This window comes from Sparus aurata, chromosome 17 (genome assembly GCF_900880675.1).
Source record: "Sparus aurata chromosome 17, fSpaAur1.1, whole genome shotgun sequence".
Lineage (NCBI taxonomy): Eukaryota > Metazoa > Chordata > Actinopteri > Spariformes > Sparidae > Sparus > Sparus aurata.
In genome coordinates this window covers 3,865,085-3,881,235 of record NC_044203.1, presented here as the reverse complement: position 1 = coordinate 3,881,235, position 16,151 = coordinate 3,865,085, and the positions used below count along the sequence as shown (strand labels likewise).

At 45.0% G+C, this 16,151-nt stretch overlaps 1 protein-coding gene across 1 annotated transcript in view; it reads right to left on the bottom strand.

The window, feature by feature from the left end:
* lyplal1 (lysophospholipase like 1) overlaps positions 1-16,151 on the bottom strand; it is a 59,178-nt gene that overhangs the window by 24,729 nt on the left and 18,298 nt on the right. The window lies entirely within an intron of this gene.

The window sequence follows — 16,151 nt, the reverse complement described above, 5'->3', positions numbered from 1 at the left end:
TTGCTATATAAAACAATAAAAAGATAAGTGAATGACAGTAGAATAATGGGAGGAATAACAACATTCTCTCCGTTTTCAATATTAACTGTAACTTCACATGATGAAATTAAGATGATTATTACTACAACAGACCGGACAGTTAGACATGCTGTAGCGAAACAGCACAGGTGTGATTAATCCAGAGCAATAATTGAACCGAGGACAGGAGAGGACGCTGGCGCAGCCTGTTCGCCGCTTCTCCTTTCTCTTTTTAAGTTTGTTTAACTTACTGATTTAACTGAGAAAATAGTCTACAGTAGTGTACTTGTTACCACGATTGCTGTAACCGAATCTGACGTCTGTCCACCCATCTACTACCGTCGTGCTCCTGCATCGGCTAACAGTGGATTGACCTCCTGATTAACTGACGTTCAGCTGCTGCCAGTTAACCACTTTTCAGAGACTCCCATCTCCATCCAGCCTGCCATCACGGAATATTCACCTGGATAGCCTGCTGCCGCTGCTGTTCTGGGAACCCTCAGCCAACTCATCAAACTATTAGCCAGCCTGCCACAACTGGACTCCTGGCACCAATGCTGTGTTCCGATATTCATACTTCCATGAGTACACTTAAACGTAGTACACTATCCGCACTTACTAAGTACGCAGATTTTAGCAGGTGAGTGTTGTTCCAAATCTAATACTCCGTGGTGCACTTCACACGATCGCGACAGCCGCCGCGGCTCATCGGCCGCCAAAAACATCCCGCTTTGAACTGTGAACAAAAGACATCTACGACTTTACTTTTTAACAATTACAATCCTACAATCCTGTAATATGGCTACGCTGCAGGCGCTGTTGTCTCGTTAGCTATTTAAAAAAAAAAATCAGAGCTGAGCGCCTTTGCCTGGCTCCGCTTCTTCCGCTACGTAGACAAGATGGCAGCCGTTGAGTGCGTAAAGTGTACATCGTTGCACACTCAACATTTTTGCCATTATGAGGGCAACATCCGGGTCCTTTAGGTACACTTCTTTTCGCCGCGATCGATATCGGAACACCAAGTACACTAAGTACTCAAACTAAGTATAGTAAGTATGGGAAGTATGGATATTGGAACACGGCACTGGTTCTTTCGTTCCACCAAGACCAACTGGTCTCCTGCTCCTGCCTCCTCCTGTCGTACTGCCGATGAGCCTTTGTTGCTACCCCATGTCCACGGCTAACAGCAAAAAGATGGACACCCTTAGTGACTGGCATGATGTTGAATTACTCCGCCGCCCAACTGAGGACGTTCAACAATTGCACCACTCCGACGTGCATCTCAATCATCAAACATCTTGGACTACTTCCCGACCCCGTTACATTCACAGGAGCTCCCGTCGAAAGTTTGTTGACTCCCAGTCCGGCCATTCAATCCCATCCCTCTGGTCAGCCGTGCGCACTGTTGCATCCCAATCACGTCATCAGTATGCTGTTACCCCTCTTGGAGTCACAGAATGGGGCAGAAAACGTGGATCTTAGGATGCTTTAGCCCAGTTCTCAACCGGTGGGGGACACTCTCCTGGGGGGGCGCGAGTAGGCTACAGGATGGGAGAAAAAAAAAAATCTGAAAAAAAAAAATTCATGAAAATTCCCCCCATGTCGAAATGCAAGTGGTTGGACTATTATAACACACAAACAAATCATCCTTCTTGCGACTTTTTTGTCAAAATCGACTACCGACAAATCTAGCGACTTTTACTGGTGTTATTGGAGACTTTTGTGGTGTTTGGAGACTCTAACTGCAGAGTGATACCTGCTTTCAAGTCACTGTGCTCAACGAGCAGCGGGTGCTGCCGTGAGTCCCTCCCCCGTCCAAAAGCACTCACAGGCGGTCAGTCTCTCAGTACCTCGCGCAGCAGTCCAGCATGCAGTCAGAGCAGAGAGGAGACACACACCACTCCGCGTCCAGGCTGCAAATGAATCGCGGATGTGTTTGGCCGCCGCTGCTTTCTGTCAGTCAATATCACATTGATGATCGCCATGGCTCCGTAGCAGCAAAAAAATTAAAAGTACGACTTGAAATTCAAACTTTCTGTCATAAAATATGCAGAGGAAAACTCGGGAGAAGCAGCCGCTAGATGTTTCTCTGTCGACCAGAAGAGAGGGCGCGATTGGTGAAAAAATCAAATGGAGCTTCAGCATCTGTCTGAGGAGGACAGCAACAGGGCCAGGCTGCCTGGTGGAGGGAGGAAGAAGGCGAGCGAGGAGCTGGAGATAAACATGCGGGGATGAGTTATCAGCAAACGGGCACGCCACTAGAGAGTGTCCCGCAAAATGATCAGGGCTAAACAAATGCACACCACCGTGAGTGACAGCAGAGATGAGGAGTTTGCAGCGAGTGCTGGTTGGCTGAATCGTTTCCTCCGCCACAACAACTTCACTTGCAGAAAGATGCCAGAGAATTCACAGAGAAGCTGGCGAAGTTTGTAATGTTTTCATCCCGGATTTTTGAGAGGAAGGAATTAAACGCCAGTCCCAAATTGCCGCCTGGTCTGTTAAGTGATTGAAACAAATAAGCATCCCGGCTATTACTTGGTATTTTACGGTATGATAGCTCTCCCGGCTGGGGAGAGAGACACGCATCACAGTGCTCAGCTGCAGACACAGCAGAGCATGACTGACAGGCATCAAGGCCACTCGGTGTTACCTTGCCGACCTGCCCCCAGCTATTTCATTCACTGAAACAGGGCCAGTAGCATCTCTGGGGGGGGGGGGGCAACTGCAATGAACCAGCTTTGGGGAGGCCCAGCTTGCAAAAGGTTGAGAACCCCTGCTTTAGCCGATCCAGAGACTCACTATTCGTCCTAATGTCAAAATTGAACTGTTTAATGCACAATCTCTCACAAACAAATCTTGTCTCATACACGACCACATCCTGGACAAGCATCTGGATTTAATGTGCCTCACAGAAACCTGGCATGAACCAGATGTGTTTTAAATGAGACCTGTCCTCCTGGCTACCACTACCTCCAGAAAGCCCGCAGCACAGGCCGTGGCGGTGGCCTGTCTTTTTTTTCTGTCATCTACCGTGATGAGCTGGATCTGTCCCCCCTGCCTCTACCTGAACTGTCCTCTTTTGAGTGCCTTGCATTTAAATGTAAGCCTCCATTCCTCATGACTGTTCTTCTCATCTACCATACACTCAAATCAAACCCAGCTTTCATTCCAGAGATGTACAACCTCCTCTCATCATTCTGTTCTACATCTGCCAATACAATTATACAGGGAGACATGAACATCTACTTGAAAACCCCCTCCTGCTGTCTTGCTGCTGAATTTCTTTAATTTTTGGACTGTTTAATCTCATTCAACATGCTGATGTACCCACTCACACCAGGGGGCACACTCTCGATCTGGTCATCACAGACTCTGCCCCCATCAGCAATCTACTGGTATATGACCTGGGCGTGTCTGACCACAAGGTCATCTCCATGGGGTTACCATTTCCGTCCCTGCACATTAACAAAAAAACACCAACTCCGCTTTAGGAACCCATAAAACATCAACCCAGATAATTTGACTGTGGACCTCAAGAGTCTTCTTTCTGCTTAGCTTTCATAAGCCGGTGATTCTGTAGATTTCTGTAATAAAACCCTGGGTAACATCCTGGATCTCCATGCACCCATTAGGACCAGAACAGTCAGCCAACACCCTGGTTCACTAGCAAACTGCAGAAAATGAAGACAGCTGGGCGTGCTTTGGAGCGCCGTTACAAAGCCTCGGAGCTCAGTGTACATAAACAAGCCTATCAAGAACACCAAAGGGCCTACTCAAAATCCCTCAGAGAGGTACGATCACAATTTTACTCCAACATCATAAAAGGGAATCCTGGAAACTCTAAGAAGCTATTCTCCACCATTAACCATCTTCTCAAGCCACAAACAGCCCCGCACATAGAAACTACAGAAGAACACTGCAACAATTTCATGGCCTTTTTCAGCTCCAAAATTGACTCCATCCATGCTGTCCTATCTGGCTGTCTCTCCACTCTACCTATCCTGACTGTCGACCCACAGTCTGCGATCTCCGAGCCTCTCCACTGCTTCCCTGAAGTCTCACAGCAAGAGGTTGAGGACATCATCAGGAGGATGAAACCCTCTACTTGTGCCCTCGACCCCTTTCCCACAATCCTGATGAAAACAAACATCTCTATCATAAGTCCTCTGATCACCACAGTGAGACCCCAGTCCATCCAAGCTGGCTATGTTCCACCTGCCCTAAAAACTGCCATAATCAGACCTATTCTTAAAAAACCCTCCTTGGACCCTGAAATCCTTGCCAACTACAGGCCCATTTCCAACCTTCCATTTCTCTCCAAGGTACTAGAAAAATCAGCTTCTGTACGCCTACAGGATTACCTGAAACAAAATAACCTTTTCGAAAGGTTTCAGTCTGGTTTCCGCTCCGCCCACAGCTCTGAAACAGCTCTGATGAGGGTCACAAACGACCTACTGATGAAGGCGGATGCTGTCTCACCCTCTCTCCTCATCTTCCTTGACTTGTCTGCAGCATTCGTCACTGTCGACCACTGTATACTTCTCAACCGGCTACATCACACCATCGGACTCACTGACACCGCTCTCAACTTGTTCCACTCATATCTTACTGACAAGACAGGGCATCTCTCCATTGGAGGTGCAAGATCAGGGACACACACTGTCACCTGTGGGGTCCCTCAAGGGTCAGTCCTTGGCCCCCCAGTCTCATTTCACTGTTATGCAGATGAGACACAACTGTACATAAAAATGGACACACGCCCCTCTGCAACTTTGCTTCCACCATCACCACTATCCACTATCACCAACTGTCTGGAGGAGATAAAGGCGTGGATGAAGCACAACTTCCTGCAGTTAAACAGCTCCAAAACAGAAGTCATACTTATTGGCACCCCTCACCAGATCATCCATAACCAGCATTATGTTTTCTGGGCAGGTCATCCCCCTCTCCACGTCCGTCACTAACCTTGGTGTCATATTTGACCCTCACCTCACCTTTGAGGCTCACATCAAATGTCTCTGCAAAAACTCCTTCCATCACCTCAGAAATATTGCCAAACTCCGACCCTCACTCTCCTTTCCTGACGCCGAGAAGCTCATCCACGCCTTTGTCTCTTCCAGGCTGGATTATTGCAATGCACTACTGATTGGAACCCCTAGCAAGAACATCCAAAGGCTCCAGTATGTGCAAAACAGCGCTGCTAGGATCCTGATGAGAGTGCGAAAGTATGAACACATCACACCCATCCTCCATTCACTGCATTGGCTTCCTATCACCGCCAGGATTGGTTACAAGGTTTCCCTCTTCATTCACCAGTAGGGGTGGGAATCTCTTGGCACCTCACGATTCGATTCCGATTCAAAGGTCAACGATTCGATTCTAAACCGATTCTCGATGCATCTCGATGCAGCATTTTTTTAATGTACATTTCCATGCATGATTTAAAAACTAATAATAATTAAATCTGAGTTTGCTAATCACTTCCTACTTTTTACTCACTGTGTGACTACTTGGTACTTTCAAAGCATAGTATTAACAAAACAAATGAAAGAAATGTGGCAAGTCAACTGGAAGGTTACTTTGCAAAGAACCAAAAGGAAAAGAAAAGTGTTCCTGTAGCAGCACACATGTAGTACATTAATGCAGCTGCAGCTGGTCGACGGTCCATACAGGTGTTTGTACCACAGGTTGATCTGGTCGTCTCACACTTTGCCACAGCTGACTAGGGGTGTCACGATTCTCCAAATCCTCGAATTGATTCAATTTTCGATTCTAAGGTCACGGTTCAATTCGATTCTCGATTTTTACATTTATTTTTTTTAAAGCACAGGCTGCTATGCCATTTTAGACTAGACTTTTATGCAATATATAATATCTGACCTTTGTTCGCAATGCACCACACTACATTGTCAAATTTAAAACATTTATTAACAGCATAATGTAACAATAACTTATATCTTCAGTCAATTAGAAACTTCAACAGAATAACCTGCCATCTAGTTTCTGCAGAGCTTGCAAACTGTAGCTTTTTTGTCAACATAACTCACTGGAAATCCAAAATACTTCCACACCTGCGACTTCAGTGAAAGAGGAGGGGGTGCAAGTTCTGTCGATGGGTCTCCATTGTTGTAAGAGTGGTGGAGCCCCTTTCAGGAATAGGGCGGTGTGTGAGGTGCGTGCGTAAGGTGCGTAAGGTGTGAGTGGGCGAGCGAGAGTGAGGGAGCGTGCGTACGTGCGGACAGTGAATGAATGGGAGAGGAAGGAAAAGCGAAAGCAGTAGCAGTAGTAGCGACAGCAGTAAAGTTTAAAATACAGTCTGCCGTTTGGCTGTGAATAAAGGCGATGGCTCCTCAAGATACAGCAAAGCTCCCTGGTATTATTTCCCGACCAGCTTAACACGTGAAAGGGGATCACCAACGGTAAACACAAACTTCGGCCCCACAGGAAATCATCTCCCCTGTGCTTCCCGACCACGGTCCGGGAGCTGAACAGGAATGGTGTAACACCATGCAATCGTTTGGTTGGCTATAGCTAATAGCTGCTGGCTTAGCTAGTAGCTAAGTTAGAGGAGGTTGACTCGCAGCACTTCAACACTTACCGTGTGTTTTTTTCCGCTTGGCAAGCCGACCGGATGTGACATGGGGGTGTGGCAGCATCGACGATCCCATTTTTTTAATTCGAAGTTCGAGATTTTGACTTAATTTCAATCGATTTCGATTTAAAATCAAAATCGTGACGCCCTTACAGCTGACTGACCTCGCGCTGAGTTCGGGCTGGATTTCAACATACTGTGCAGGCTGTATGACAGTGTACAGTTTTCACATCGACTTGGATTCAGCTTAATAACTATGTATGCGGCTGGGAACGGTGGCTTTAAGTAACCATTTGAACACACAGAAATACCCGATAGTTACAGGTGTCACAAGTTAACCTGGACGCTGCGCACTCAACGCCACAGCTAACAGCTATCAGCCAACAGCCAATAGCAGTCTCCACGCTGCTCTCGCGCCACTCGGCTTGAACAAATGCCTCAGACTGTTCCACCCAGGAGTTGTTTGTGAGTACAGACATTCATGATACATCCCATGTTTTTTGTTGAGTGCATGCCGTCGACTGTCCAGGCGCCGCACTTCCGCAATTCTGAGTTCCGCCTCTTGCGTTCTGTCAACATTACGTTCTCAATTAACGTGTAGAAAATCGATTTTTGACATTTGTGGATCGATTCAGAATCATCCACGTCCGAATCGAGATTCATCTAAGAATCGATTATTTTTCCCACCCCTACTCATCAGTGCGTCCATGGCAACGCCCCCTCTTATCTTAAAGAACTGCTAACTAGGGCTGAACGATATGGACAAAATTTCATATCTCGATATTCTCACCAGATATCTCGATATCGAAACGATACGATATGACTACGAATTCGGTGAAAACCACGCATTTTTCAGAAAAATTAAGAGATTATGTCAAGCCATATACAAATGGTTGATAGAGAAGTCTTTACCAAATTATCACAAACTCACTACAGAGACAAATATATATGAAGTAACAACAGTAAAGGGAGGGAGAAGATCAAATGAACTATGTGCATTTCCACAAGATGAACGATGACATCCTAATCTGGAGAGAAAGAGCGAGAGTGAAGATCGAGACTCAGCAGCTTCAGGTTATCACCGGTAAAGTACCAGTGGAATCTAGAAAGACTATGAAGTCAGAGAATTAACGGATCAAAACAGAGTAAACGGCAGCTATACAGTCTCAAATCCTCAGAGCGAGCGGCCGCAGCGTCCGCTCCTGCTGCCCCAGCCAGCCCCCCTACATACACACCGGCCTGCCGCCTGTGCAGCCGCTTGGGAGGGCAGAGAGCCGGCGCTGCTGCAGAGGAGCCGTGTACTGCGATGACTCTGAGCAGCAGGAGAATTACAATATAATATATTTCTCGCCTTTCCCCTGATGATCTGAATAAGTTGCTAAATTTGTCGCTAGTCGCTTTTAAGAAATAAAGTCGCTAAGAGGGTCTGAAAAGTCGGTAAACTAGCTAGAAAGTCGCCAAGTTGGCAACACTAGTATGTAGTGTGTGTGTGCATCTCAGTCTCCGTCTCCCTCACTCCCACCCTCGTATGTTTGTCATTGGTTGGTTTTAGCTGTCGATCCAAAGCAAGCATGAAATAAGGTTTGTGATTGGCTGGCCTTAGCGTTGCATTCAAGGGCAATCGTAAAAACGATGTTTGTTGTAACTGCCAGAGCTGTACATGCAGGCGAGCAGGGGGTAATCTATATCGTTTGTATCGTTGCTTTTTCGATATGAATATCTTGAATGTTCATATCTAGATATAGATACGATAACGATATATCGTTCAGCCCTACTGCTAACCCCACAAACCTCATCTCGATCCCTCCGCTCGACCAACTCTCACCGTCTCCACCCCCCCAGGACTAAGTTGCGCGCCTTAGGGGACCAGGCATTCTGTTCCGTTGCCCCTCGTCTATGGAACAGCCTCCCGGATTACCTGAGGGCACCACAGACTGTTGAATGTTTTAAAAAAGGATATAAAACTTTACTTTTTAACAGATCCTATGACCTCCAAGTTGCTTTTGCCTTTTAGGTGTTTTTTTTTTACTAATGTTTTCTCTTTTATTGTTGCTTTTTCTGTAGCACTTTGAGATTTGTTTAAATGTAAATTGCTTTACAAATTAAATATATTATTATTATTATTATTATTATCATCATCATCATTAGTTCCACCTGTGGAACCTGCTATAGAAACTAAGATGCCTGTATGAGGCCAATCTTCCTTCAAATTCAGAGCTTTTTAACAGTCTGGTCACAAGCACCATTTTCCAGCGTCTTTATTATTTATGCATTGTGAGTGATTGTATGATAATTCTAATAATAATGATGATTGTATGTAGTGTCTTGGTCAAAAGTTTCCCTCCACTCATAAAGAACATGTACATCATGGCAGTCTTCACTTCCAATGATTTCCACAGCACTTATGATTCTGTGTTGAATAAGTAGAACACAAACTACTTTATCACCAAAACATTCATGAAGTTTGGTTCAATAATGAATTTATTATTGGTCTTCTGAAAATGTGACTAAATCTGCTGAATCAAAATACATACACACAGTAGTTCTAATATTTTATGAAATGTCTCTCTGACATTTTAACCTCAGTTAGGTGCTTCTAATATCCATCTACAAGCTTCTGGTCGTCCTCTGGCTGAATGTTTAACCACTAATCTTGACACAATCGGTGAAGTTCAACTAAATGTGTTTGCTTCCTGACACAGACATGCTTCTTCAGCACAGTCCACATCTTCTGATGTGTGTTTGGGATCATTGTCCTGTTGGAACACCCTACTACACTAAAGAGCCAATCTTCTGCTGATGATTTCAGGTTCTGAGTTAGGAGAATATACTCCTCCTTCATTATTCCATTTACTTTCTTTAGAGCAGCAGATCCACTAGCAGCAAAACAGCCCCACAGCATAATACTACCAGCACCATGCTGGACAGTAGGTGTGGTGTTCTTGGGGTTAAAGGCGTCACCTTCTGTCCTCCAAACATATTGCTGCTCATTGTGGTCGAACAACTCAGTATTTGTTTCATCTGACCACAGAGTTTTCCTCCAGAAGATCAGCAGCAAACTTCAGTCCAGCTTTAAGGTGCTGCATCTGGAGAGAGCTTATTTCTTCTACAGCAGCCTCTCAGCTCATGTTGATGGAAAAACAGTTCAGGGGCCATCCACACTTTTTTGAAACCTGGTCTCAGGGTGAAAAAATCTGAAAACGCTGCGTATCGATGACGCCATCGCTCCATCCCTCGACCTCTAGCCTTCGACCTGCACTAATTCTCCACATCCTCCTTTGTGTGAAAGTTCCAGATGCAGCAAGGGGTGAAATTTTGCTGTGGCTCTAATGCGCCTTCAGAGGTAGTATCAGAGGAGCAGCAGACAGCAGAGGCTAACCGTACCTGTGTGAATGGATTAGGTGGCAGCGCAGGATGTGTCAATCTGACAGTCTGATAACTGCACAGGTCCTTCACTCAACAAAATAAAGAGAAATGTCCAATAAAGCAACGTTACAGGACCGAACAACAGTAACGTAGTAACCGTAACTGTATTTGGCAACTTATATGAGTAAAACAATACTGCAGTTATACGTGGAGAAGTCATCCTGTCTGTCCTCCCGACTCTTTGTCACATTTCTGCCCAAAAAAAAACAGCGTCTGTCATCGGCAAATATCTTTACCAAGTGTTTGTCTCCTTCCACTTTTGTGTTGTTGTAGTTACTGTCTCAGGGTTATGGTCAGCCCTCCCGACCGGGAATGAAAACAGGTGAGGGGTGAAAAAGGTGAGAGGGATACGACCCCTTTCGGGGTCCCCCGGAAGAAAATGTTTCAATATTTCATATTTAAAAGCATCAATCTGATGCATTTTGAGAGAAAAATAAAGTAGAGTCAAGACAGTATGAATGTATAATAAAGTATCTATCTTTACATGTTCACATTATGCTGCACCTTCTTCTTTTGCACTTCTGTTTGACAGTGTGTATGCAGTGCATGGCTGCCCTTGTTTGCATAGAGTTAATGTCTTTCTGACAGAGAATGCAACATGCAAATCCCTGCTTACTGATCTTCCTGAATACATCTACTAGATGGAAGGATAGCTCTTGTCCTTTTACTGTGCCTTTGCCTTTTAGCTTGAGCCAAGACCAGTTCCAGCTGCACTTGATCCCTGCATACAGTTGTTTGACAACCACAGCATCTTTCTCTCCTAACACACTCATTCTGGAAAAACAATGTTAATGTTAGGGTTCACTTCTAGTTTAGCCCAACGTTAAAGTTAGCTAGCTAATCAGTCTTGAAAAGCTAGCTAGCACGAAAAGCTAATGTCGTTAGCTTGCGCCAACTTTATCTTCATCCTCCAGTCAGTCCCCTAGAGTTTAGATTCTCAGTTATAACTGAGAACGTCAGTTATAACAGCCCACATATTGAAAAACTTTTTGGTTTTTAATCGGGCATCATCCACAGGTCCTGAAAATGAGTTGTAGAGACTTAAGATAAGTTGTTGTTATCAGGCACGCACATGTTCACAGTTCACTGATAATCTCTGGTATACCTCTATGTCCCGTCCATACCCCCTTCCCCTTAAAAAAAAAAAAAAAATCTCATCGGAACACGTAGGTCACCTATTTTGTTTTCAAAACGGCGAAATTCGCCGAAAGGTGAGTGATCTTCATGCCTGGAGACTTCAGTGAACTTTCCCTCAGAAAACAGCCTCCCTCCCCGCAAGTGAGAGTCAGACAATGTCCAGTTTACTGATGGCGATCATGTAATTATGTAATTTAGAGTGAAAAACATAACTTTGTCACTTTCCAGGATGTTTGGTGGGTCAAGATCTCAATCACAACACATTATAACAGCATCCATATGATTATAAACAGTCAGCGGGTTCATGTTTAGATTAACAGGACGACACCGGGGGGGAACAAGGGGAATAAACACACACAGATTGTGTGTGTGTGAATTACACACTGGTGTGTCTTAACACAAGAGCTGCTTGGTTTTGTGTGAACAAATAACGGTGGAGAATTGGCGAACCTCCGCTGCAGAGAAAATCTGGCGACTCTGTGTGAAAAGGGCTGCTGACACCTGTCTTCCAGCAGCTTCTAATTCATTACAGACTTGCTTTTTGGTTGACTCTTGACCAGTGTTGGGCACGTTACTTTGATAAAGTAATTAGTTTGGTTGCTAGTTACTTCTCCCAAAAAGTAACTGAGTTAATAAGTGAATTACTGAAGAATTAGGATTTCTTTCTAAGTGGGTTTCACAAGCCAGTTGCATAGAGTACCTACATAGAACCTTCAGTTCAGTCTGTGTCACAAGTTTTTGTGAAGCTGGTTTGTGTGTAAACTGAACACTCTTACTCTACCTTAGCCAATCTTCATCACTTATGCGGTTGTCTCGCCGCTCCCTCCTCCCTCCTTCGGCTGAGAGCCAAGTTGGATGACAACAGCTTCAATGAGTAGCTTCAGTTTATAACGCGCCACATTTAATAGTCGGTAAGGGTAACAACGTTTTAACGATGTAAACAGTAATTAGTTAGATAACCCGTTATTGAATAAAATAACGCCGTTTGTAACACCGTTTATTTTAATGCTGTTATTCCCATCACTGCTCTTGACCATCCTGACCAGTTTTCTCTCAGCAGCAGGTGATAGTTTGTGTTTTCTGGTCGTGGCAGTGACACAGCTGTGCTATACACTATAAACTTACAGACAGTTGTTTGTACAGTTGATCTTGGGACCTGGAACTGCTTTGAAATGCCTCCAATTGACTTCCCTGACTTGTTGAAATCAATAATGTGCTCTTTCAGATCAATGCTGAGCTCCTTAGAATTTCATATTGTAGTGTTTGTTTCTGAGTCTAATGGCTGTATCAAACAAGTCCTATTAACATGGACCCACAACAGTCACAGTGTGAGTTCATAGTTCATCAAGTGGTAATGCTCCAAAGCCCTATCCCAAATTCCATTTGAATTTTATTTGGTATTTTCAGATATAGCAACATAAATTCAATATGACGTCAGGGAAAGGAGACGATTAAATAAGCAGGATTCATTAACTGTTAACTCCGCTTATTCTCAGATTCTCATCCAGAGTTTATTAACATTTTTATGTGACTAAATATATATCTGTCCACTCCAGTGAATGTCATGCACCAAAACTTTTTAGATCCATCTCCAAAAAAGTCTTAATAAAAAACAGTTATATACTGTTTCAGATTCGGTCTGAACAGTGGACAAATAAAAGATCTTATGATATCATCACAATCTGGATTAAAGGATTTTTACTAGGGCTGTCAAATGATTAATTTTTTTAACCCCAATAATCGCATTTTGTCCATAGTTAACTCACGATTAATCACAAATTAATCGCAATTTTTTTGGCACATTTTTTTCTGTTCTAAATGTACCTTAATGTATTTTTTTCATGTTCTTAATATGTTTAACAACATAAAAAAGGATTAGGGTTAGGCAAATATGCTTGCTTTATGAAAATGTTTATTCAACACTTCAAATCATGCAGGATAATAAAAAGGCAAAAAAAATATCCCCTTACCCTAATGGGATCAAAACATGGTGATGTCTGCTTTTGGCGAGGGGGGGCGGTTCTTAAGTCCTTTCTCCATTTCCTTTCGCTTTTCAGTCCACCGTGTTTTTCCCGAACTGCCAACACTGCTTCATTTTCTTCTGATTCCCTTTCTTATTCTTCTGCCACCCTCTGAATCGAGACAACGGGTGCCATCGACAGCCGTTAATCATACAATGCGCGTTTCTTTTTTTAAAAAACTAGTGCATTGCCCGTAGGAAATATGTATTCCTTCAGAAAAGTGGGAGGTTAAGTAGCTTTTTCATGGATGGCCAAATGAGGTTGTGTTTGAAGGTGGGACATCAGGGATATAATTGGCCATTTTTGAGTACTTTTGATTTTACCATTATATTTCACCGTAAAAACTATTTACCTTGCCTTGTTTGGTGTCATTTTTTTCAGCACAACCTTACATGTGTGACTGTACAGTTATTATTCTCAAGATGGTGTCATGCCAGTGGCAGCCTATTGTAGCAGCTCGCGGTACTTCGTAGTTTTTATTAAGTTTTTATTGTGTTTTTAGCGTATTTCTTTTATTTATTATTTGTACCCTGTGCTGTGGATACACACTGTCCACACATCAAGATGTTTATCCAACGGTTTGGATATCTCTTAGTTAGTTTTTTCATGCTTTGGTCTCTCCTGGTGACTGGAAGCCGTGCCTGCTCTACAGCCGGCATTGTTTACAGTCGCGACCAGCTGATCGCCCTGAGGCCCCAAACCCTCTTCGCTGGGGAGCGACCTACAGTACCGAAGGAGCTAAGGAGGAGACGGCGAGGCTGCAGAGCGGGAGTTAAACGGAGAAAGAAGAGGAGGAAGTTTAAACCCTGCTTCCAGGCAGTTATTACTGGTAACGTAAGGTCCCTGGCAAATAAGATGGACGAACTGGAAGTGCTCGCCCAGACGCAGCGGGAGTACAGAGTGTCCAGTATCATGTGTTTCATGGAAACGTAGCTACACGAGCAGATACCGGACTCAAACGCCACTATCCCCGGCTTCCACACGGTCAGAGCCGACAGAGACACCACCGCGAGCGGCAAGAAGAAAGGAGGAGGGCTCGCCGTGCTCGTCAACAACAGGTGGTGTCACCCCGGGCACATCTCCGTGAAAGACCGGTTCTGCAGCCCGGACATCGAGCTCATCGCCATCGGACTACGTCCATATTATCTGCCACGGGAGTTTACCAGTGTCATCGCCGTAACTGTTTGCATTCCTCTATCTGGAAATGCCGACGCCGCGTGTGACGTCATCCACGCTGCGACCGCGGCACTGCAGACGAAACACCCCAGAACCTTTGTCATCATCACAGGTGACTTCAACCACGTCTCTCTCTCATCCACTCTCCCAACGTTTCACCAGTTTGTCAAATGCACAACAAGGGACAATAAAACCATAGATCTGCTGTATGCAAATGTCAAAGATGCATACAGCTCCACTGCCCTCCCTCCCCTGGGAAGGTCAGACCACAACCTCGTCCTGCTCTCCCCATCATACAAGCCTGTGGTTCAGCAGCAACCAGTGACAGTAAGAACTGTGAGGAAATGGTCTCCCGAGGCCATGGAGTCACTGCAGGATGCCCTAGAAGCCACTGACTGGGGATGCACTTTACAAACCACACGGCGAGGACATTGATGGCATCACTGATCGCGTCTCTGATTACATTGGGTTCTGCATAGACACCATCCCCACTAAAGAGGTCCGCTGTTACCCAAACAACAAACCCTGGGTTACCAGCGACCTGAAGGCCCTACTCAACGAGAAAAAGAGGGCCTTCAGGTCAGGGGACCGTGCAGAACTCAAGTGTGTTCAGAGAGAACTAAAACTCAGCATCAGGGAGCGTAAGGAAAACTACAGGAGAAAACTGGAATCCAAACTGGAGAACAATAACACCAGGGATGTATGGAGGGGGATGAGAGAGATCACTGGCTTCCAGAGGAAAGGTGGAGGAACAGCTGAGGGGAACGAACAACGTGCAAACGAGTTTAACCTGTTTTTCCAACAGGTTCGACTCCAGCTCCCCAAGCAGCCCCCCTGCTGCTCCCCCGAGCAACCAACTCTGGACACACCCCCCCACAACTCCACACCAGCCCCACAACCCCACACCAACCCCCGCAGCAGACACCAGGTTTCACCACCTCCTGCTTCCCCTCCCCCTCCCCCACCCCCCACCTCAGACTTTCTCACACCCCCCTCCCCCAGGACCCTCGCACTTCCCCCACTGCTGCCTACAAACTCCTGCAGCAGTCACCACTCTGCACTACCCCCCTGCCCCCAGTCTGGACTTAAAGTCCGTGTAAAGCAGAAATAAATATTTTGTTATGAGTTTGTCACACCACAGAAACATGTGTCATTGACCACTGAGCCAAATTTGAAAGATTAAAAAAATTGCCACGTATATAAAATTAGGTCTCAAAATCATGGAAAAACAAGCACTTCTCTCTGCTGTGAAACGCTGGGGGCGTGTCAGTTAGAGGCACTGGAACCACGCCCACGCGCGGGAGGGGAGCCGCCTCCGTGTACTGTACAAGGACGTAACCTACAGTAACAATGGAAGCTAACAGCATCATCGGACAGACCCAGCCCGACCTGTTTGAGCCATCAGAGCCAGAAACTGACTCTGAGTCAGACACTGATAGTGCTCAGCCTCGTTCCTCACAGTCTATGTTTTACATTACACACAAACGTAAAACCCCAGTCTACATATAATTCCTTGTCATAGCTATATTGGTGCACATAAAATATTACCTGAAGATTATCATGGTGCTGTCAGATGGACTCCACTCAGGGAATGAGGCCAAATCATGTCATGATTAAATGCAATAACATTTGCTAACATTACATGGGCATGACAGGATGCACAATGTCAAATCACTTTCTGGATTTGCACCTTCAGCAAAATGCATTTAATTGCCCAAATGTACATTATTTATAACATACATAAGCACACACTAACACTTAGAGCTTAGATCTGGTCCCCA